The sequence below is a fragment of the Chinchilla lanigera genome, unplaced genomic scaffold, assembly GCF_000276665.1.
Source record: "Chinchilla lanigera isolate Chin_1 unplaced genomic scaffold, ChiLan1.0 scaffold00037, whole genome shotgun sequence".
NCBI lineage: Eukaryota > Metazoa > Chordata > Mammalia > Rodentia > Chinchillidae > Chinchilla > Chinchilla lanigera.
The window spans coordinates 2,012,796-2,037,507 of NW_004955438.1; the positions used below are offsets into that span (position 1 = coordinate 2,012,796).

General features: G+C 45.9%; 1 protein-coding gene across 17 annotated transcripts in view; it reads left to right on the forward strand.

Annotated features, from left to right (window-relative positions):
* Positions 1-11,067: 11,067 nt before the first annotated feature.
* Nrxn3 (neurexin 3) overlaps positions 11,068-24,712 on the forward strand; it is a 1,559,809-nt gene continuing 1,546,164 nt past the window's right edge. For 16 of the 17 annotated variants that reach the window (XR_001235159.1, XR_001235160.1, XR_001235161.1 and 13 more), the window contains exon 1: positions 11,068-11,337. The gene's annotated coding sequence lies outside the window, so the exon portion shown is untranslated. Of the gene's footprint in view, positions 11,338-12,897; positions 12,921-24,712 lie in introns of those variants that run through there. The other variant, XM_013517254.1, reaches the window with a different exon arrangement.

A 24,712-nucleotide genomic window follows, 5' to 3' on the forward strand; every position in this document is an offset into this window, starting at 1 on the left:
TTCCCTGTTTTTGGCATTGGTAGTGCCCCCTTATTCCTTTACCAGAAGCTGCAAAGTAGAGAGAAGACTGAAACCAGTTACTTCAGAGTTACAGAGCAGATGCATTGGCGCCTTTGGTGGGGGAAGAGGTTGATTCCCTAGTACCCATAATTACAGGCCAGATTTTTATATTTTGAGGTTTCCTTAGTTAACAATTGCCTAAAATCTATTTTCACTACCAGTGTGCACAGTGCATTAATCACGGAAATCTGTTTCTTGTAGTTATTCCTCACACAGGATTCTGGTTTGCTTCCAAAGCAGGCTTTGGCGCAAAACTTCTGTCTGCTGATGTCTGCATTTACCCCATCACCAATGGAGAGTAAAGAATGGGAAAGAAGAGGAGGAGGACACACCGTGGGGTTGGAGTCATGAAAGGGATGGTCAGAGAAGAGGAGAACTGCTAACAAGGAAAGGGGAAAAGATATAGGACAATGAAATTTATCTGTATTAAAAGAAATTTGAGGGTGCAGACCTAGACTGGACATCTTGGACAGATGCATTGGGATAATGGGAGGGAGAAGGAAATCTACAAGTTTGGAATTTGGAGAGCCCTAGTTCTAAGTTCCTTCTTCAAGCCTACTTTTCCAGCCTCATAGAACTCTTCTAAGTGTTAGATGAGATAATATGCATGAAATATGTGATACAAAGTAGATTTCTGCACAAGTAGAAATTATTATAGATTTCATAAGTGTTCAAATATTTTTTTAAAAGTCTTTTCTGCATGTTTCTTAAGGACTTGTAGGTACTGAGCAAGATCATAGATCTGTGAACTCTTCTGTCTTTTACTGCAGACTTCTGTAGTGGGGAACGGAGCACCAGTCATCTTTACTTAACTGGAATGTTATAGTGACCCAGAACTATCTCTGTATTTATGAGGCATCTGCCTTACACCTGTCCCTTTTTTACTTTGCAAGAAAGGAGTATTCTTCTAGGAAGAGGATCAAATGGGTTTAAATGGTGATAGTTCAGAACATAGGTGGCCAAGCTGAGACAGAAAAAGGGCAGAGAGCGTCTCATTGATTTATCCAGCAAATAAATACAGCCTACAGGCAAAATAGCCTCGACAATAGAGTTGAGGAATTTCTAGGCTTGATGCGAGAGTGTGGGCACACAGGGGAACGTAAGCATGTAAACTCTAGGAGGTGTGGACTGAGGAGGTGAACAGGGAATGAATGAAGACCGTAGGAAGGGAAGAGAAAAGGAAAGTCACAAGTTACAGGGAGAGCGGTTCAAGCAGTGGGCTAGGAAACTGAGCACAGAGCTGGGGGCGGCAGAGTGGTATCAGGAAAGCAGATGGTGATCCTTGAGAAGGAGGGTGCAGATGGCAGTGGTGGTGAGGAGGCAGCGTGGGGTGAAGAACAGCCCCAGCTTGGCCACTCCTGGAGGGGAGAGGCTGGAACACAAAACTCCCCACGCTGGGTGAGCTCTGTGACTCATCTGGCCCCCAACGTGGCATCTGACAAGAGTACTGGGAAGGATATGGGACTGTCTGTGATTCTCTGTATAGACGTTGGGCTTAGATATGAGCCTCAGGCATCCAGGAATTCCCAGCAAGGACAGAAAGGTGTCCTGCCAAGAAAAGAAGAGACAAACCGCTATATTCAAATCTAGTCTCCCAGGTTACATTGCTCCTGTCTATTTGATCTTGGGCAAGTCATTTGATTGCCCTTATTCATGGTTTCCTTATCTGTTAAGTAAAAGGGGTAGGCTAGGCAATCTTCAAAAGACTTTTAAAGTATAAAATTGTGTGATTCTTTGAAATATTTGAAGATCCAGATTGTACTGGAGAAGGAAGACTTCTAAGGCTACTATTGACAGAGTCATACATGAAAGGTAACCATGAGAAACAGTGATTAGTTCCCCATGTGCCCTGGTGTTGAAGGTAGATTTTAGGCAACTGTTGGCGAAAATACTGGAAGAGGGTGATCGTGGCTTAATGTAACACTGTTTCTAAATCCTGAAGCTATTTCAATAGGAATTGGGTCACTTTTTAGGGTAGTGAGCTTCCTGTAACCAGAAGTGATCTATCACAGATTGAATGATAGCATTTTGGGAGGTGATATAAAAGGAATTCTTCTCCCAGACTCCATCTCCTTTCTTTAAGAAACATCATGCTTTTCTGTAGACTGGTTAAGCATATGATTAAGCGGTAAACAGTAGTGAATCCCAATGTGCATTTCTTAGATAACTACATCTTGTGGTGTTTTACTTAATGTAAATAGGTTTCTGGTAGGGGAAGAAAAAGAGTTTAGTGATAACAATAACTTTGGAAAACACTGGATTAAATAAGTTTCTTTACTGTAGAACTTCTCAGAGACTTAAATATATTAATTTAATATTAAAATTCATAATAGGCATTTTCTAAATAAATTTGACAATAGATAATTTTTCACATTTGGTAATAGTAGTGATCTACTGAACATACTTTGAAAAATATTGCTTATGCAGTAGTCTTACATTCTTAGTCCTTTGTTTCTAGGAAAAGTGGTGTCATAGGTTCTCTGTTATTCTTGGCTAGGGCTGCCAAAGAAGCCTGATTTGGGGCCTAATCAGGTTAACACCCGGTGTCACACTCTGGATAACACTATTAGGTCCGGTGACCCAGGATGAGTCTCTTTTCTGCCTCAGTTTCCTCATATGCCAAATGGGGAGAGATAGTTTTAACCCTTTTAGGACTGACTGAGGTGTAATTGATAAAGTCTAGTATATGTGGGGTTTGAATTTGAGCTAGAGTCACCCGGGGAGCTTGTGAATATGCACACGCAGTCAGTGGGTCCCCTGGGGTGGGGCTGAGATTCTGGAAGGTCAATGCACTCCTAGGCAATGCTGGTGCTGCTGCAGCCACACTGAGCTCTGAAGGACTAGGGAGCCACCGTGTCACCCTTACCAGAAGCATCTCTTCCTACAGATCAGCAATGAGATTTCTGGGGATGCTCCTTTCCCTGGAGATCTGGTCTGTGCTTTCAAAAGGTATTATTCATGTGGGAAAATAAGCCGGGGATCCCTCCCATGTCCCCATGGTGAGATTTGCCTGGGCCCTCCCAAGGGAATTCCTCTTCCTCTTCCCCACCCCCACTGCCTACGGCTCCCTAGTTAGTTAAGCTATTTTTTGAGTTTAAGTTAAAACCATTTTTAACTACGTCCTGTTCAAAAAGCTGTTAGCATTTGGCAATCATTCATCTTCAGCATGAATCCTGGGGAGGATTTTTTTTTTTCCACAACCGGGCAAAGTACATCATTTAAAAATAGTTCTAGTGCGTGGGTCAGAAAGAATGGCTGGTGGTGATGAGCATGAGGAGGGGGTGATGCTTCAGACTCTGTTTCCCCCTTACCTCCACCCCACCTCCACCCCTCAGCTCTGGGGCTACCTTTCCTTCCTGAACCTTTGACTCAGTGCAGCACTATGTCCTGAGTAGGGATAGCGCTGTCCAGCAGAGGGGGAGATAGAGACAGTGGGAAGGAGCAGTCAGAAAGGCGGAGTTAAAGGCCTGGGCATTGGGCTGGAATGACAACAAGAGTTGACGTCTTTCCTTCCCACGATAGATCCTGTGATATGCTAGAAGCAGCACGTTCCCATCATCGTTATTAGGAAGTATTTATGGTGGGTCTCCTGGAAGTAGTGTCAACAGGAATTGCTTTATTTTTTGATACTTATCTAGCCTTTACAGCGTGACATCAGCTGTTTCAGTGCTTTACAAACATTAACTCTTTAGCCCTCACAACAATCCTATGAGGTCAGTGTTATCATTGTCTTCTTGCATAGAGGGGGAATACTGAGGTACAGAGTGCTCCAGGAACTTGCCTGAGGCCTTGCAGCTGATATGTGGTAGAGCCAGATCCCAACCTTCAGAGTTTGGCGGGTAGGTGGGGTGTGTGCCCTTCACTACTACACTGCGATTTCTCCCAGAGGTAGGTCCTGCCTTCACAGAACTCAATCTTAGAGTGGATATTCCAGTCCAGCCTGATCTTCGTTACTTGGTGGGAGGAATGAAGCTTAAAACAGACAAGAACTTCCATCGGATGCTGCAGAGAATGACTTTTTTGAAGGCAACCATCAAGTATTAATAGGTAACTTTCTGCCACTCAAACATTCAAAACCATTAAATACTCCAAATATTCTTGGACCATGTTAAGCTTTGATCCATGAGCAGGGAATGTTAGAATTTCTCTCTGAAAATTATTACAGTAAGAAGAAATAATTTCTTCCTTAGTATTTTCGTTGTCAAGTTTGTGTGTGTGTGTGTGCGCGTGCGCGCGCTTGTATGTGTGAGCTATCCTGTCACAATCAGCTCAGACAAGTTACTTGCTCCTGGCTGCTGGGGAGAAGGAGACAGCCATAGGGCAGGCATTCCACAGCCGAGCCTGCATCTCCCTGAGGCTGGAGTTGGCAGTCCTTTGCCGAGGGTTGGTTCCTCTTAACTGGTGAAAGGATACTGGATTCAGGGAGATGGCTAAGAGGCTTCTGCTGGCTATAAGCCTCTGAGATTGTTTTATTTTCATGGAATAAGCAGTACATTTGGAGTGAGAAGCATTTCCTGGGAGCTGACCTCCTCAAGGCCTGCATGTTCAGGCCTCCCTTGGGCCTGTGCCCTCTTGTAGGCAGATCTTACACCCACTTGTTCTTCCTGTCAGTGCCAGCATAGTTGTCCGGATTAGGTACCTGCTTGTTAGAATTTTGGAAGCACTGTTGTTGTCTCCCTGTGACCGGTTGCTGGCTCTGTGTTCTCTCATTGGGCCCTAGAGACAACTATTTTTTAGTACAAATCTGCTCCTTAAAGAATGGCAGGTCTCCCTGTGGCCCTCTGTGCAATGCATGGCACATGTCTAATAATACTAATTAATAAGCAGTCACTTATCAGTGGCACTGGAGCCATCGTTGGATAGGACACAGAAAACTAAATAAACTTCAGCAGGCCAGTGAAATTGCACAGTTCTTGGGGGATGAGAGGAGAGAAGAGCACAGTGTTTGCAAGGGCTGTTGAACAAAATGCTTGGGGACAGTAGCCTTCGAGATTGAATTTGAAACTTGCTCAGGAATGGGGCACAGGGGGACATCAGTGATTTAGGAAACAACATAGTAGGGCACATTTGGGAGACTGGAGAACTTGACTCAGCTGAAGTCTTGGTGGAGAGATTAGCAGAACTGTCCAATTCCCGTTTTCTAGTGACTTAGTATTAGCTTTAAAAGTCTTTCATATTTCCAGGGTTGAATGGGGTAGAGTTGTGGGAACTCAGAAGTAAATACCCATTTAATGAATGAAGAAACTGAGGGGGACTGACCATTATCATTGTCTTCCAATCACAGTAATTGAAAGGAAGAAACTATAATAAAACAAAATATCACAAGCAACTACTAAAACTCACATACCCAGAATCATTTGGGTGGCAGGAATGGATATGCCAAGTCTGTTTATCTGGTACCTTGATTTTATAGGCAGTCTTGTTTATAAATGTGCAGTTGCATGGATTTCAATAAATAACTTAATAAAACCCACTTGCTGTGAGGAATTAAGTGGGATAATGCATCAGTGCATGCCAAAGTCTCACATGGTAATGGTGCTAGTGATCAAGCGTGATAGCTGCTATGTGCTGGTACAGGCTAAACCAGTTGCTTGTGACTTGCTTCGAGTCTGATTGGTTACTGCTGGGTCATCTCAGATACTAAATATTTTAAGTTCCACTCTGATATTAATAATTAAACTCTTTATCGTATACTTCCCATGTGGCCTTTGCTATTATAGGTGCTTTTTTCTAGAGGTGGAATGAACACAGGATGATAGGTGAGCACTATACTGCTGAGCTACATCCTCAGCTCAGCTTGCATTGCTTTGATATACGTTTGGTGTCTTTCTTAAAAATTTTAAAGTTTTCATTTTAAAGAGAAAAAACAATGATATAGAATTTGAAGACAAATTAGGAGATTAACAATGGTTAATACATTTTGCATGTTGCTATCTTCAAAGTTGTTGCTCAGATTACAAGATACAGATATGAAAAATGGATCAAACAATATAAGCACAAACCTTTCTTTTCAATGAACTACTAGAAATTAGTGGTATAATTATCTTAGCTATCATATATATCCTTTCTCCTTTCCCTCATTTCAGTTGTTCTTTCCTTTTCAGCAGTTTCTTTCCATTTCAAATTATCTATTGTACATTTTGAATTTTATTTACTCTTTCAGTTTCTTGCCCTAGGGAGACAATATGATGTTTGCACATGTGAGTCTGATTTATTTCTCTTATGAGTGTGGTCTCAAGTTGCATGCACTGACCTATAAAAGCCTCGAGTTTGTCCTTCTTTATAGCTGAGTAGTACTCCATTGTATAAAGATACCACATCTTTTTTATCTGTTCCTCAGTTGATGGGCATTTGGGTTGTTTCCAAGAGTTAGCTTTTACAAATTGTGCTGCTATAAACATGGGTGCACATATATCACTGTGGTATGATGTTTTTATTGTTCTTTTTTTTTTTTTTTTGAAAAAACCCCAAAGGGGTATATCTGGATTAAATGGACCTCTAATCCTAGTTTTGTGAGGAATCTCCACACAGATTTCCACAGTGGCTGTACCAGTCTACACTCCTACTACCAGTGGAGAAGTGTTCCTTTTTGCCCACAGCCTTACTAGCATTTGTTACTGGTTGATTTCTTCATGATAGCCATTCTTTCTTGGGTGAGATGGAATCTCAGTGTTGTTTTAGTTTGCATCTCTCAAATAAACAATGATGTTGCACATTTTTTCATGTATTTATTTTCCATTTGTATTTCTGCATCTGCAAAGTGTGTATTCATCTCAGATGCCCATTTTTGGATTGAGTCATTGAAGTTGGGGGGCCTGAATTTTTTCAGTTCTTTACATGTTCTAGATAGAAGCCCTTTGTCTGAAGGACAATTGGCTAAATTTTTTTCACACTATGTGGGATGTCCTTCACTCTGCTGGTGATTTCCTTTGATGTACAAAAGCTTTTCCATAAGATGAGATGCCAGTTGATTCTTTGAAATACTTCCCTTGCAATTTGGGTTTTCTTCATGACCTCTCTCCCTACCCATACCTCTTCAAGGTTTCTACCTACTTTCTCTTCCAGTAGATTTAGTGTTTCTGTTTTAATATTTAGATCTTTGATCCATTTTGAATTTAGTTTAGTGCATGGTACTATCTTCAGCATGTGGAAAACCAGTTTCTCCAGACCGTTTATTAAAGAGACTATCTTTCTTCCATAAACATGGTCAGCCCCTTTGTCAAAGATAAGGTGGCTGAGTGTGATTGTAGTTGTGTCTGCATCTTCTAATTTGTTCCAGTTATCCTCAGCTCTGTTTTTTCTTTTTTGAGTGTACCACGCTGATTTTACCCCAGTAGCTTTGTAGTATAATTTTAAGTCAGGGATTGTGATGTCTCCTGCCTTGCCTTTGTTGCCTAGGGTTGCCTTTGATATTCGAGGTCTCTTCTGGCTCCAAATGCATTTTAGGAGTGCTTTCTCTTGATCTGTGAGGTATGCTTCCTGTACAAGCTTTTTATGCATCTATTGAGATGATCATGTGATTTTTGTCTTTGGTTCTGTTGATATGGTGCATTACATTTATCAGTTTGTGTATGTTGAACCATCCCTGCATTCCTGGGATAAATCCCACTTGGTTATGGTGTATAATTTTCTTGATGATTTGCTGCATTGTTTGCTAATATTTTACTGAGGATTTTTGTGTCTATGTTAGTTAGGGATATTGGCCTGTATTTCTCTCTTTTGTTTGTGCCTTTCTTGGTATATGTTTCACAGGCAGTGTTTGAAGATGGTATCATCATCATTCCCATTTTAGATGAGAAAACTGAGGACTGAGATGTTAATTATTTGGCCAACGTCTCACGACCTGCAAATTGTAGAGCTGAAATTTGAATCAGGATATCCTGTTTATAGATCTTGTCATTTTAACCATGATGCTTCTAAGTAGAGGGCCAGCAGGGGTGACTAGTAGTAAGTGGTAAATGTTCTTATTATTGCTATGAATACCATTATAATACTATTTTCCCTGAATGTTATGGGAAACTCATCCTTCTGACTGGTAATGATTTTGTTGGTTGTTATTACTGCTGAAAACACTGGCCTTGTGCATTGGAAAAATCTAAAGGAGGTCGCTGGCCTGTTATGAGTGAGGATGACAGTCATACAACCTAATGCCCTCTTGACCAAGACCTCTGCAGCCCAGGACAGAGATGACAGCACAGAAGGCCCAGAGTCTCTGAGAGTATTAGTTGCCTCTGTAGAGTCCTCCTTTAAAAATACCAGCACCATTGCTGATGTGACACCTGATATCACTTTTTGCTTATGGCTGCATTACAGGCCTGCAAGGAGACCTGGCTTATTCTCTTTGATGTTGTCTTTCTGTGCTATTTTGTACATATCCATCCTTGTGAATTTGTAGCCATCTGGGGGAATGCTGCATCACTAGAATGAGCAGAGTGGTAGTTAGTCAGAATAATATGGAAGAATTGGGGAAAATGAGCCCAGAGATTTTATGATAAAAGGCAGACTAAAAAGATACACCAGAATCATTGAAAGATAAGTAGTGCTTAAGAAGGCTGAGAAACCACCAAATGAAATAAAATAATAGCAATTATATTCAAAATACACAAGGTAAAATAGGACAGAAAGCAAGTGGGCTAAAAACAAGTAAATCATAGTAACTACATTGACGCTGTAATGAATTAAAATATTAAAAGTGATGTCATGAACCTGAAATAAAGGAATGCTAACTATAGGGGGCAGTCCAAATTTAGTAATCCTATGCAGGGGCAAAAGCCGATCTCTTAGCTGAGATAGGGAACGTTTGCTAAGTTCTTCTGTGGGGTAGGATTCTGTATGCGTGTTATCAAATTCTCACAACACTCCCATGAAGGAAATACAGGTGTTATCTCCATTGTATGAGTGAGGATGCTGAAACTTTGAGAAGGTAGTGAAAATTATGCAGACAACATGGAATTTAGGTGGCCAAGCTGGGACTGGAATCCATGCATGTCTCAACCTTAGGGCTGCCTCCAGTCACGCAGCAGACTTCTTACTGGGATGTCCTTGCCATGCTGGTGTTTGCCGGAGGATTCCCACAGGAGCTGACATCTGCAGAGCCCTCACTTCCCTTGGATCCTTTGGGTCTCTTATTGATGATCCCAAAGGCGAATTTGCAGTTGCCCTGGATGTTGCTCCTGTGCATTCTGGGTTGCTCTCTCATATCCTGAGAACAAATAAGACGCACAAACTTTAAGGAGGGCCAGGTAAGGAGGATGTAGATCTGGGGCTGAGGCAATTTGGGTCTAAACAGGTGGGAAGTCAGTGGCCATGTATGATTAACCCACTATGTATTTGTTTATGCTCCTGCAGGCGCTGGGTACACAGAAGTATCAAAGATTGGGAAAAAGATAAGAAACTGAGATTATGTTCTGAAAGGCAAAACAGACTGAAAAGTAGACTAGTAATGTTGGACTTGTCTATGTCCATCCAGGCTCAGCCCAAATTGCCATGACTCCACCAAGCTTGCCTTACTATATACCCTGCTTCTAGATCAAAATAATCACTTGTTTACTGACAGTCTCAGAGAGGTCCCTTTACATTGCTCTCTTGACTGTTATATAGCCTTACTTTACAGGAACACAACTTTGTCATCCCCTGAAGTGTAGTGGAATTCCTTGAAGCAGGGGCTCATCTGTGTCTTGTGAACACAATGTTTAGGGCATGCACCATTAAAGTTTTCTGGGTTGGGATAGTGTTAGGATGCTGGGAGAATATCTGGCAAGGAGCAGAAATGTATGGAAGGGTGGTGATTTAGCACCAGCTAAGCAGGTAGGCTCTGGTTGGGCAGACCTGAATTCCAAGCTGTTCTCAGAAATCTCCACGTGACCTTGGGGAATCTCTCTAATGCTTCCATTACTCAGCTGTAAAATGGACCTCAGCTAGCACCAACCTCAGTGGTGCTATTCCACCTTGGTGAATGAGGTGACCCACATGCTGCCTATAGTAAATGCTCAATAGCTTTTAGTGGCTGTTCCTGCCATTGGGGCTGACCGGAGGGAGGAAGGACACACTAGTGCAGGCCATAGAAAGAGGAGGCAGGGGAAGAGAGAAGGGGAGTTGGTGCTGTCTTCTCAATGGGCACCACAGCCTGATGCTGAACAGAATCATTCTGTTTGGTGCCTCTGACTGTCATCCCTGGTTTAGACTTGGCTGGGGAAAGACTTCCCCACACAGGGACTAGTTCATCAGGCTGGTGATAGATTTTTAAGGGTTTGGGAGCACGGGGGAAATGCCTAGGCCCTGAGCTCTAGGTTCAAGCCACAAAGGCGAGCCATCCTCCCGACCCACCCAGGCTCTTGAGCCCTGCCTCTCTTCCTTAGTTCGCAGGCCCCTTGCGGTGGGGTTGGTTTTACCTGGATCTGTCTCCACTGCTAGAGTCCCTTGGAAGGACAGACTCATTTGTCACATTCTATGTCCTCAACCCCTCGCATTGTGCCTCATTCTAAGCCAGCACTCAAGGCGCTCCTTAGAAGAGTGGATTTGTGTCCTACTTACAGTCCTGACCTCTGCCAGAGGCTCAAGGAGTGCCCTGGTTTTGCACAGGGGAGCAACTAATCAGGGAAACTGAGGCACACTTGTAGGTTACCATTCTCTCCACCTCCTCAGTCTGCAATGAGGCTCCTACACCCTCAGCAGGAGGGTGGTGGTTTAATGTGCCGAAGCTGTTGGTGTGGATTTTGTCTTTATTTGAATTCCTGCTCCACGTCTAGGGAAAAGCTCTCCCCTTGGGCTCTGGTGAGGGGAGAATTGAGTTCTTAGTCACCTCTTAGTCATAGGGGGCTGCAGAGCGCCCCTCCTTAATTATGTCTTCTCAGCTGTTTGCAAAACCGCCAGAGAGGAGGTGAAGCCCTGAGCCAGGCAGCCTGGCTGTCTCTTTAAATGCCGGGGTCTGTGTGGGAGAGGGAGGGGCCAGCTCTGGAGTGCGTGAAATTCCTGGGCTCCTCCGGCAGTCTCAGGCTCAGAGCTCAGCCCTACACATCTCTCCCATGCAACTCACTGAGAGGGAGAGACAGCGTGTCCTCCCCTCTCGCAGCCGCTGGCATCTCCAGCCACCGAGGACTTGCTTTTCGCACCTCGAACACCCCTCCCATCTTCCCCGCCACTGCCTCCCAGAGAGAGAAAAAGAAAAGGAGAGAGAAAGATTCTGGAATTTGAACCTTTCCAGAGAGGAAACACCCAGCAAACTCAACTGATTAAACATCAAACAAACAGATTCCAACTCTTCCATTCAACGGGAAGGTAAGATTTGGGAGGGTTCCGGAGGAAGGCAGCAAGGCTGTGAAACAACTCAAGGTTCTCCTCCGTTCAGGGAAGAGGCTGCTCCTGAGAGGGTAGAAGTTTTCAGTTGGGAGCGACCAACCTAGATTTTTTTTTTTAAATCCTGGTTCCAAGAGCCGGGCTGACCATGGGAATAGCTTTTCCCCTGGCTTGCTTTTCCTTCAGTTTCTCCTGAAAGTTGGGTCCTTTTGCTCCAGATGTTGGGAAAGTCAGAACGTGTTTTAGATTTATTATCTTCTTTTTCTTGTCTTTTTCCTATTTGCTCGAATTGTTAGTCTAAAATGATGTGTGCCCATCACTTCATTTTGGGTAGATACTTTTTTTGACATTTTGATCTCTCTCTCTCTCTCTCTCTCTCTCTCACTCACTCACTCTCTTCCTTGGGGAGGGGGCTGGTTAGAAAGAGAAAGGATTCTTGAGGATCACAAGAAGACAAAATTGAGACTGGGGCTTCCCTAGCTGTTGAGTAACTGAAGTGAGTGAGTGTGTGTGTGTGTATGATTTTATTTTTTTTGGAGGGGGTGTGAGGAGGTTGTTCTTGACTCTAAAAATTCAGTCTGGACTCCTGCTCTCTTGTTGTGAAGGTGGGCATACTCCGAGAAGGTGAAGAGGGAGTGTGTGTGCGAGTGTGTGTGCGCGTGTGCGCTCCTGTTTGGATCAGTTACAAGGGAATCTTCCTCCTCTGCCTTCCATTTGTTTATATTAATGATTTAGTAGCAGGCTTGCCTGAAAACTTCCACTCTGTGTAAGCACTGTGGGTTTTGCAAGCTCTCAGTGACCTTAAAGCCTGGTTCGATGTATTGTTTTTTCCAAGGCATTGTGCTATACCCAGAGTTTCAGCTCTTTCCCTCTTTCTTTTTTAACCACAAAACTTAACTGCTTTAGAAACAGCATCCTGATGACAAGGGAAAAATAATCTGTCCCCCCACCCCCATCTCTTCCTAGGCCAGTGATGTAATACCAACCTATGGGCTTGGCTGCTTTGCAGGTGACTTACCCTGTGATTACTTGTTAAAAAAATAAATTTCTCCCTTCCTCCATTAAATACCTATCTCTTTTGATTTGGATGCAGAAATATCGTCATGCAATGAGAAAATTGTATTTTTTTGCGAACAATTATTAGGATTTAGGTGAAGTAGGTTTCCTCTTCCCTGATCTTTATTTTTATTTGTTTATTTTTAATATGTAAAGTCAGAGATCATTGAGAGGTAGCCTTAGGATGGAGCAAGTCCAGTCAGACCAAATAAGAAGGCTGATCAAACGGGAGCTGTCTTGTCCTCGCTTCCTCAGTTATTCCCACTTTGGGGAGATAGCGTTTCTTTTGCTACCACAAGCCACCCCAACATTCTTAATTCATTTGCTGCCCAGGGTCCTGAAGGTGGCCCTGGGAGGGAGAGGGGCACTGCTTGTCACACCTGGACAATGGTGTAGTTTTGGGGTCAGATGACCATTTGCCTTTGTGATGAAGGTTCTAAAGGAAATTTGAACTCCCAGCGCACCAGGTGACTTGGTTCCTGGGATAATCTATCTGGGGGCACTTGGAGGTTAGTCCGGGGAGCCCGAAGAACCCTTTTTCAATTAGCTCTTCTGGGTAGAGCCTCCCTTCCTCCTTCAAGAGCTTCTGCGTCGCCTTTCAAGTTATAATGGTCCCGCTGGTTGTGATGGGCAAGTTTACCTAAGGGCTACTGGGTACGTGTTGGGAGGATGGCGGGGAGAACGATGAGCAAAGCTGATATTTTTTTTAATCTTCAGGCTTAATCTGCCTAAGTCATATCGGGGTGAACGATATTTCAGGCGGGTGCTGGTTGTGCAGAGATAGTCCTATTGTTTGATTTTTTGTTGTTGTTGGGGAGTGGAGTAAGGGCTCCTGGCCCATTTTCTGCAGCCCTGGGTTTGTCCTATGAACCAGTCTTCCTTCTGGAAGAGGGGAAAAGGCTGAACATGGAAGTTCGCTATTAAAGTGAGCAACAGGGCTGGGTTATTATTTTTTAAACAACTGGACTGTGCGAATGCCCTTTTCTGGAGCTTTCCAGCCCTTCCTAGTGAAATGATAATTTAAGAAAATTGCTTCTTAAGAAGAGGGGACAGAAATCAAAGGGATTCTAGATTTTGAAAGACAACTACGTTTTTGCTTCTCTGGTAGCTCCCTGTTGTTAATTATTGGGGGTTTGATGGGGTCTGGCCTCTGTTTTTGTTGATTTCTTTTCAATGCTGCGTTTCTACTGACTATGTTGATGATTTGCTGCTTATATAAGGGAAAGGATGTATCGAGGTGGATTGATGCTTGGGGTTTTGAGATCGGCTACTGAGATTGGGTGGCGGTTGATGTGTTTGTCGATGTTCATGGTAGGAAGGTCTTTTCTTTTGGGTGGTGGGGGACAAGGGAATGGTCGGAGAATGGTAGATGAGATGCTCCAGCGAGTGGGGACGTGAGGGGACAAGGAGGTGAGGCTGGAAGTCACCGGTTTGCAGAATTTCTGTCCTGCATCCCCCCTTTCTCTCGCTCCTTGAAAAAAATCCATTATCTCTAAAAACACATTATTCTTCAATTGGCCTTTTAGAGGAAAAAAAAAGAGAGGGAGGGGAGGGGTTAATTTGGTGAGGGGGCTTGGTTGTAATTAGCCCACTGCTGCAAAACTGAGATACAGAAATCCATCGGCTCCAGCTTTGGGGCACAGCGAGGCAGCGGAGGGATGGGGGACCAGTTGTCAGTCCTGGATGCACAGTGCAGCGGTGGTGCTGGTGCTCGGGCATTGTGTGTGTTTGTGTCTCTGTGTGTGTGCGATTCTTTCCACCCCACCACCAGTTTCCCCCTCCATCGTCCCCCAGTGCTGCCATCATCTTGCCTTCTAAATCCATGCACTGCTCCCCTACCCTACATACCCCTCCCCCTTTCCTCCAGCCCTTTCCATCTCCATGAGAAAATTCTGATTCTGATGGCTCTGCGGCTCTTTTTTTTTTTTTTCCAACACAACAGTGGTGCGATGGCCTTTCCTACATGCCACACGGATGCAGCCTTCTGATAGGAGGGCTATGTCGGCACATCCACACACGCACTGGCACACACTCTTGCACACACACTCTCCCCCGCACACAGTCGATCAAGGGCTTCATTTCTTGCCCCTTTCCCCCCTCTCCCCACCTCTACCTCCATCCACCATGGCTTCTTTCCCTCATCTTCATAGGGGAATGCAGTAATGCTATAGCCTCATCTTCTCCCCGCAACCGCTCTCCTCTTTCCTCTCGCCATTATTCTTTCCCGAAAGCTGTGGTGTGTCGCAGTTCATAGGATTAGCATGTTGGAGAGTCTTTGGGGGCGGGGACCTCATGAGGAGGGGATTGGAATGGGGGTAGTTGACATTAATGATTTTTTTTTTTTTTTGGCCAAATAAGCACCCGGTGATAATGATCCAATTTAACCATCCATGAAATCTATGTTTGCGGCACATTGGAGGAAGGTTACAGGGGAAAGCAGAGTCTGGACTGGGGTACCTCTGGGGAGGTCTGATGCCTGGAGAGTAGACACAGCCCCCTCCCCCATGCACATGGCACGCATTCTCGCACACACCAACACACACAGCCCTGATCAGTGGGCTGTGTCAAACCAGAGGGCACTGCAGAATAGCCCTGAGACTTGTCGTGGTTCGTCGAGAGGATGGAGCGATGTCTTTGTCCTACCCAGCTCTCCGCTCTGTAGATGATACTAAGTCTTGAAATTCTTGGTGCCCTTTGTGTTGCCTTTTGGGTGGGGGGCCGGAAGGGTGTTTGTATTTTGTCAAACAGAGGTGTGCCTCCATTCGGGTGACACGGGATTGTTGACCCTGTGCGTGTGGTTAGGTGGGAGGCTGCCTGCCTTTTCGTGCTCTGTGGCTGTGTGTGTTATATGTGTGTCTGAGTAGATCTGGAGAGGTGTGGTAGTGACGGGAAGGAAGGCAGAATGCAGGGTGCTCTGTGGGGGAGAGAAGGGAATAAAGTCCTCAAGGTAGTTGAGAGTGTAGAAGGGGAAAGCTGCTGCCGTCTCCAGCAGAAAGCCTCGAGTGAGATCCCCACGTCCACCAGGCAGCCTGTGGGCGGGTGAGCTCATGGGTGACGGGTGGGCGGATGCAGGCTGAAGGGGAAGGGACAAGGTGGGTGAAACTGAGGGTTTTCCCTGCCACCTCGCCAGAGCCCTGGGCTGAGCTCTGGAGGGTGGCTCTGCATGCCCAGGGGCATCAGCCACCTCTGGGGTGGCGTGGCCTTGCTGCAGGCTGCAGCCCGAAGGAGCTGAGTTCACCCTGGGCACCAGAGTAGCCCAAGCCCCTGTGTTCTCCTGGGTTCTGGCTGCCTTAACTACCTGACGCCATCTTCCTTTCTCCTTCAAATAGAGGTGTGTCCTTCTTTATTAGCAATTGTACGTGAAATTGAAAAACATTTTGCCTCAAAGAAAAAAAACCCTTCAGAGCAAAATGCTGATTGTCCCACCTTTCTGGTGTTCCTGTCCCTTCCTGGGGCTGACCTTGATGAGTTAGGGAGAATGGGTTACGTCACTGCCACAGAAAGGGGAGAAACGGGGGAGGTGGATGCCTCAAGGGTGAATGATTGTGCCGGACCCAGAGAGGAGCTTGCTCTTGGGATGCCCCCAGCCATATTCTCCTTACATGACCCTTTGACTAGGGATAGGAGACTTACGAAAGGGGCAGCATCCCTGCCACAGTTTGCTGCCCGGAAATGTACCAGCCAAGTGCGTCCGCCCCTGCTCTGGTCACACCCTGTGTCCCCCGAGAGGGAACCTGCCAGGGAAGAAGTGTGGCCCAGCAGCTTGGACCTTTGTGGTCCGGCTCGGGCGCTCTGCACGCAGGCGTGTGAAGCCATGGCTGGGTATGCAAGGGTGGGGGCTGTGGAGGGGCCTGTCCCTGCCTCTTCCTGCGGGTCTCCAAATGACACCTCAGGGAGGCCTTTCCTGGCCTGCTTTCTAAAATAATCCCCTCACCCCAACCCTCTGGTTGCTTTCCTGCCCATTATTTTGTCTTTAATTTTAATTGGTTAATCACTACTGCATATTTTATTATATATTGATAGATCTTATCTATTTCCCCTTCTTGAATGCAGGCTTTCTGAGGTCAAGGATTTTGTTTGTATTCACTACAGTGTTCCCAGTGCCTAGGATCTTTCTTGACACATAGTAGGTGCTTTGTTGGTTGGAGGAAAGAACTACATGGATTTGGCCTAGGAGTGTTCTTTTTCTGTAGCACCTTGGAGCCTATCTTCTAGGAAGGCCAAACTTTGCTTCTGACTGTCTTAGTTCTGCCTTGAAAATCCAGATCTGTTCAAGGAATTGCAAAGTGCTAAATTTTCTGAGTCAGTAGAAAGGTCTTCTCTATCCCTGGCTCCATGTACTATGCTTCCTGCACAGCCCTTTAATATTAGAAGTTGTCATTGTCATTGTCATCGTTGTCATAATCATCATCAAAGTAGTAGAAATGGTAGTGGTAAGGGTACTTACCATGTATAGTACCAAGGCCTTTTTATTAACATGTCATATCTCACTTAATTTTCCAAACAACTGTTACTTACTTTGTTGATGGAGGAAAACACTGAGATGTAGATAAAGTAACCTGATAAAATGACAGACTAGACTTGAAATCAGCTCTGACTTATTCTGGAGCCTGCACTCATAGTCCTTATATTAAGCTGTTAGAAGTAAAAAGGAGGTGGGCCATCATCCTCAAATGCAGAGGATGAAACTTCCTTCCCCAGGGAGGAAGAATGGCTTGTCTAAAGTCATGCACAATGATATAGAGACAAGCTAGAGTCCAGGCTTCCCTGGCTGCCTTTGTAGTGGCTGTCCAAGGTCCCCTGTTGGTTTCCATCTTTTGTGGCTAGAAGGCAGTGACTCTATTGGGGTGGGGGTGGCAGGTGTCTCTAAGGAGGACAGATATAACTCCTACACAGCTGGAGGGACTCCACAGGAAGATGTTTCAAGGTTTTATAGCTAGAAGAGTCCTGGTGGGCTACTTTCCAGAGTCACCAGACTCACTAAGAGCTGGCCAAGCTCACCCTCTGTAGGTGTTGGCGGCTAAGACCCCAGTGTGTTGGGGTTCTCAATCCCGTGTTCCCTTGGCCATCCCAGGTACTGTCAGGTGCAGCTGGGCCTCTGTTTGGAGATCCATGCTGGAGCCTGGAACCTTGCAGCCTGGGAGCTGGGATGCATTCCCCAGCCTGACTCAGCCTTGTTTCTCAGTGGGGAGAGAAGGGACCAGACACCAGTTCTGGTGTTTTTCATTCCTGTTTCCAGAGGCTGGCTGGAGGGAATGATGCTCCAGCATGGGAAATGTGGGTGAAGGCCTCTTTCCAGTCTCTCTGTCCCACCCTGGGATTGGCCTTGATCTTGAATGGGGAAGGGTTAGACATCCCATCCAAGTGTCAGTGTGTCTCAGGGGAGGGGGCTGAGGGAGGTAGAGCAAAGTGGAGTCTTGGAACCGAGCAAGCTTTGTCTTTTGCCAGGATCTTGAATCAGGACTTGAAGTCATTTCTGTGTGACCTTGGGCTGGTGTAACCAGATGTCCTGGTTTATAGAAAATTCCTGTTTAGGCCTATATCCTAGCATAGTTATTAATTCTCAAACTGTGCCCTGATTTGGATGATAAAGTATATAGTCATTCTTCTCTGAGATGACAACACCCACTTTCTCTTAATGGGACAGAGAGAAGAAAGAGGCATACTAGAGAGAGAAATCCAATTTCAGGGCAAGAAGGTGGTAGGAAGTAAAACCTTCCCCCAATGATCTTTCTATTTGCCCTTATTTAGGAAAGATTAAGGCCTGGATCGTCTAATTATTTCTACTACCAACATGACTCCTACTCTATCTTAACTACTCTTACTGTAGCTAATGCTACTAGCTAATATTTGAGTCTTAACTAGATCCCAGAGACTACGCCCAGCATTTGACCTGCCTTATCTCACTTAATCCTCCAATGACCCTATGAAGGACATAGTTATTCATCTGTTTTGCCAAAAAAACCCCAAAACCAAAACCAAAACCAAAAACTGAGGCCAAAAGAGGTTAAGTAACATGTCCAAGGTCACTTAGGTTGGAAGTGCAAGGCTAGGCTTTCAAGCTTCTGGTCTTAACCAGCATGCACACCCACTCTGTGGGCCTGTCCTCTGCTCTCCCAGGTCTGGGAGCTGATTCTGAAAGGTAGCCCATTCAGCAGGTGGTTAGGCTAGCTGCTCTGAGATTTGCTGAAAATACTCCTGTTGGTTCAAGGCAGCTCAGTATGCTGACTCAGAAGTGGGCCAACTGGTTGTCCTTGGTGCCTCTTTAGAAATCTGTCTTCTGGTATTTCAGTCACCTTCGTCCTTCCTTCAGGCACCTGCCTGAGGAGTGGTTTAGGTAGTTTGGGATGCTGGTGGCTGGGAAGAAGATACAGAAACTGAAACTTATCTAGGTCTGCTTTGCTCTGTGCTCCCAGGCCTAGTGGGCCTCACTCTCCATTACCTTTGTAGTAGGGCCTGGCCCTTAGTGTGGAATTTCACTAAAGGGACAGTCTTCTAGCACCTACTGATGGCAGAGTGTTGTGCTGTGCTATTTTGCTTAGATGGGCAGTGTCGTCATTTGATTAGGAAGCCAGTGGTTATGGGGTTCAGTAGCAGGTTTTGGATCACCAGTGAGAAATGGCAGATCTTGGGTCTGAAGCTAGAGACTTTGCACTGAACAAGGGAAAAGAGGGGGCAGAGAATGAAGCATTTATATTGGGAGCTCCAAGAGGAAATACCCCGAGGAAGGTCTTGAGGTCAATTCTGGAGGTCTGAGGGTAGGACAACACCTTTGGGGTCATCATCATGGTCAACCACCCCTGCCTGGGCTGCCCCACTCCCCCAGCCAGGGCAGGACAGCTGCTGACCTTGGAAGGGGTGTTATTTCCTGATTGGAGGGAAGAAGGAAATAGGACCGTGCATAGCCACACCGATGGGTGCCCAGGAGTTACCTATTTTCCCATGCAATAGTAATGCTTACAGGGACAACAAATGTATCTTCCATCCCTCTGCATCATAGGGTAAAGAAAAGATGGGAGTCGCTGCCTGGAGACAGGAAAAGGGGAGCGGAAAGGGAAGAAATGGGATCACTCAGGCTAGAAGGCTCCAGGGAGACAGAGGGAACTTTCTCTTGGTTGAGAGGCAGGGGACAGGAGGAGGTTGTTTTTCTGACTGAGGGGCTGGTCTTTAGCCCCCAAGCTGAGCTGCATTAGCTTCATTGCAGTCCCATTGAAGACTTTGTTTATTTTTCCAATAATGTGTTAATTAAACATCGATTTCCGGGTGGAGGAAAGGGAATTGGATTGCCAGAGCTAAATGGAGTGAGGCAGATGGGGAGCAGCGAGAGGGGCCCCAAGCTGGAGTCAGCATTCTTCAGGATCACCCCAGCAGGGTGGAGGGGAGCTGGGACTGCCTCTTCCCTTGGCTGCTGATTTGGGGGAATCACCCCCCCAAGAGCCTTCAGGAGGCATCTTTGCTCCCCCTTGGCTACGAGAGTGGAGGGAGAGTCTGTGAACCTTGACGCCAAGGGAGAAGCAGTTATTCATCACCTTCCAAGCACCTCTGCCTTCCCTTGTGAGCCGGTGCCAGCCTTGCACTCAGCGCTCTACAAGTGTTAGCTCAGTGCTTCCTTAAAGAAACTTTATAATCCCACTTTGGAGTCTCAGAGAAGTAGCAAGTTCAAGGTCAAACAGTTGCCAAAGCTTTGCAAACAAAGGGATGTTAGGAGAGTTGAAAGTGTCCAAGGCCGGGAGATTAGCTGTCAAAAGGTCCAAGCCTCTTTAAAGGAAAAACTAAAAAGAATGAAGCATCTAACAGCATCAAAAGGAACTGTTTGCTATTTTCTCATTGGCTAAAATGGACTGAGCTCTTACTACGTGCCAACAACAGAGATGAATGCACATAAAACTGTAAGGATATAGTGAGTACATGTTAGGGAATGTTATTCCCATTTTACAGATGAGGGAGGTGGGGCATAGGGAGGTTCATTCCTCGGGTTGCAGAGTTGATAAAGGGTGGGGCCAGGAATGAAACTTTGATAAAGCTGACGTAGGGAGTCCATGGATCCTGACTCAGCAAGTTGGCTACAACTTTCAGGAAATAAAGACTTGGGAATGTTAGGGTGCGCCCTTGCCCAGATCCTGGGCGCCAGAAACCTCAGGGTCTTGCAGTGTGGGCCCTACTTCTGAGCCCGTGGTAGCTCTGGGGTGTTTTCAGTGCTTGCAGCTGAGCGACGCGGCTGAGTTAAAGCTGTTGTCCTCTAACTGTGCTGCACACCATGTCACCAAGTTTAAATCCCAAACCTAAACTGCAGCTCATACCAATTAAATTAGAATTGTTAGGGGTGAGGTCAAAGCATCAATGTATTTGAAGCTTCCCAGGTCTGTAAATAGTGGTTTAGAAGAGATTTTTCTGCAAAGAAGGTGGTAGGAGGCTGGGCCAGCTTGTTTCCAGTGAGGTAAGAGGCGTGCAGGTGACCGGTTACATATTTCCCATGTCCAGTGGGATGCTGCTTGGACCCATTAGTTTTCTTCTCATGAGAATAATCACTAAAAACTTTGGTGCATCAAAACTCCAGAGAGCATCGACAAATGTTTTTCTTCAGGCCTCACCTGCAAATCTGACTTCAGAGTTCTGGAATCTGAAGTCAGGCATCTGGAGAGGTCCAGGAATCTGCAGGTGTTTTCTGTGGCTGCTGAGGTCATGCCATCCAGGGCCAGCCCAAGCTCCCTGGGCTCCAGGCGATTGTGAAGTACTCTGTCTTTGGTGAAGTGCAAGCAGTGAGGGTGTGGATTGCTGTGGCCTCCTATTGCGCGGTGAGTTTTGGGCTGCTTGCAGAACTGGCTTCCATAGCTGCTACAGGAAGGCCTGCACTCCTCTCCCGGTGGCAGTGCCTTGTGTAGAGGCAGCACCCAGGAAGAGGAGGGGAGAGGTGGGGAAGAGAAGGGGAAGGTATGCTCATCCTGGAAATTTGGTACTCTCTTTTCAGGTCTTTTTTTTTTTTTTTTTAATCAGAGTAAATCTCTGCACAACTTGAGTGTTGAGAAGCCTGTCAGCAGCAACTATCCCGGGGCTTCCCCTGGGGATCTGCAAAACAGCTTCTCTGGGGCTCATTTTAAGCTTTCCTTCCAAAACTGTCAAAAATAGAGAATAGTTGGAGCCTCTCAGAGCTGGAAGGGACCTTGGCAATCATCTGTGCCAACGCTGATATTCTATTCATTTTTTCATTCATTTATTCTTCCAGCAGATATTTATTAAACACGTACTATATCCAGGCACTGTACCAGGTTCTGGGAATACAGCCACAATCATGAGAGACATTCAGTTTATCCTGTATAGAATTCAAGCTTGGGTGGAAAGACAAATAGATAATGCAAGTATGTAATTACACATTAGGATGAGGGTTCTGTAAGGAAGCGCAGGGCAGCCCTGAGAATTCTGGACACCTCATGTAGAAGGATGGGGTCTAGAGAAGAATGGTAGCTCAGATTTATCCAGTGTTTCCCAAAGGCAGATCTGCTTAGGGCTTCTCATGCAACATCCCATTTAATCCTTACTATACGTCTTGGAGAGAGGTTCCGTTATTATTGGTGTCTTGTTACAGAAGAAGAAACCAAAGGACAGAGAGGAGCCCAGGACCGGACTAAGGCTGAGGCTGTACTCTGCTGTCCTTTCTAACTTTCCATCTCAGCAGGGAAAGGAGACTCCTTCAGCTGAAGGCAAAGGAGGGATGAGGGTAAGAAAAAGCAGAGACGCTGGGGCAGGGGGTTTTGGGGACAGGGTAGTGAAGGCACACACACAGTTGCAGTCAGGGAAGAGGAGTCATTTTAGGAGATCCACTGTGCAGCGGGGGGACTGACACATATCGTATGAAATATTCTGAGAGTGGGTTTTGGGGGTTCCTGCTACAGAATGACAACATATGAGGCAATTTTTATGTTAATTAGCTCAACTTAACCACCCCACACTGTAGATATACTCTACCACCGTATGGCAAATATATGTAGTTTATTTGTTAATTACAAATAATAAATAAATTTGGGAAAGCAAGTGCAGAGATGTTAAGACGGTAGTCTAGGTAAACCTGGCCTCATAGGCAGCTCTTAGAGGCCAGCATGGCCTTTGCTGAAAGTATCTCCCAAGTCCTCTCAGTGGCTGGGGAAAGGAGCGAGGCTGTGGAAATTCCCAGCTTTTCTGAGGGGAGGCAGCCTGGTGTGGCAGAGCCCTTTGGTGCCAGAGTCTCTAATCTCTGGGCTTTCAGGTTACTTCGTTCTTCAGACGTGTCCGTCTGAGTCCTGACCCGCCTGGGACACACCTGCTGGCTGGTCATAGAAGCGGGGAGGCAGGTGGAATTATACCAAATAAAGCGCAGGTCTGCTTGCTCTGAGCCCTGGGAAACCCAGAGGAAGAGTGAAGCAAAGACTCTTTAAGGCCTGCAGCCCCTCTGTGCGGTGAGGAATCTCTTTGCCTTCCCTGTGGCAAGAAGCTTGAGGCGAGGCTTCCTCTCAGTTTGTTGGTCCAGGAGCCCATCACTGCTGACTTTTGCAGCCGCGGCCTTTTCTCCTCCCACCTTTCATTGCCACCTGTTGCTAATCTCTGAGATCTTGTCCCTTGCAGTTCTGTCCTTGTCCTCTATAGTGCCCAGCTGGACGCCTTTCCCAGGTGTTCCCCTGGGGTCTCCTGGCCCACCTTGTGCTGTCCTTCACTAAGCAGAGGTGACTGGGGGTGGGAAGTAGAAGAAGAGGGCCTCAGGTTACAGCCCTTGCCTAGGACCACAAGAAAAAGGCAGGAAGATGTAGCAAGAGAAAGGGCATCAATATAATATCAAATGCCTGAAAGCCAGGACGTGGAAGTTCATTCATTTCCTTAGCATTGCCTCCCTGATGTGCAGGTGAGCCAGCCTGCCGTGTGGACAGGTGGCCCCATGGGATGAAGGCTCCGCTGTGTCCTGACTGGATTCTCATTTGGGTTTCAAGGACGATTTCTGGCAAAGGTGTGCCGGAAGTGGGCAGGCTGGCGTTCTCCAGGCCTTAGGGGAGTGGGGGCCGCCTCTGTTCTGGGCTGAGTCTGATGAGCCCCTCACTTAGAAGCAATAGCTTGACTCTGTGCGATCCTGAAACACGGTGGGAGGGAGGTTGGGCAGCTGTCTCCAAGGAGGGGCGGGTGAGGGGAAGAAGGTTGTTTCGTGTGTGGGTTGTAAAGTTTGGATGACAGTCACGTTTTTCTTTTTTTGTTTGTTTGTGTGGTTATTATTATTTTTATAACAATTAACTCCTTATAGATTAATGATTTTCTTACTTCAAAATAATATGTGTGTGCTATAGAATATTTAGAAAATACCACCACCACCAGGAACAACAGAAAAGGCAAAATTAAAAGTCCTCTGGAAATCGTTCCTCCATAGATAACCCCATGGGAGGATTTGGGTATTTATCTTTCCGGCCTAATTTCTAAGGATCCATCATTCAGGCTGTGTTATTTTGTTTTTTAAAAAGTTCATTCACTCATTTAACAAGTACTAATTGAGCGCCCACTCTATGCCAGGCACTGGAGTCACATTTTGGAAGCTGTCACACTAGCCTGATTTTTCACTTAAAGATGCATCACAAACACTTTCCCACAACAGCCACTCGTGTCTTTGAGCTTCCAGATTTAGATTTTGGGTGTAATGAGGCAGTCAATAAATGTTGGCATCTCAGGTTTTCTGTCTTAAGAAGGGAGGGAAGACCGCAGAGCTCCTCTGTCCTTGGTACCCAAGCAATTCCATGTGAGTCCTCTTGGGAGGAAATGTGTCCTTTTACCCAGGGAGTAAGGAAGGGACAGAAGAAGATTTTGAAAGTGGGAAAACTCTTAGATCTATGAAGTATTAGGATCTGGGATTTCTCCAAATGAGAGGTTTGGAGAGGTGGCTCCTCTGTGGAGTCCCAGCACATTGCTAGTTCACCTGCTTCGGTGTTGAGAAGATCAGAAGCACTTGGATGATTTGCCGGAGAATGCACAGGTGGTTAGTGGCAGAGCTACAGCTGAATCCTGGGCTGCTCAGTGAGGGAGCTGCAAGGAAAGTTGGGGTGAATTTGATCAAACTTGTTCAGCTTATGCTGGGTGGACAGAGAGAGCACTGGGCTTTGCTGGCGTTTGGATGCCGTGCTTAAAAAAGAGGTTTTGGACCCAGACTTGATTTTATCATTTCTCAGATGCACATCTGACATTCTCCAGAGGCCTGGGAAGTGAGAGGGGGAGGGAGAGAGAGAGACAGAGGGAGATGGGGAGGTGGGGAGAGAGGGAGAAAGGGAGAAAGAGAGGGGGAGAGAGAGGGAGAGAG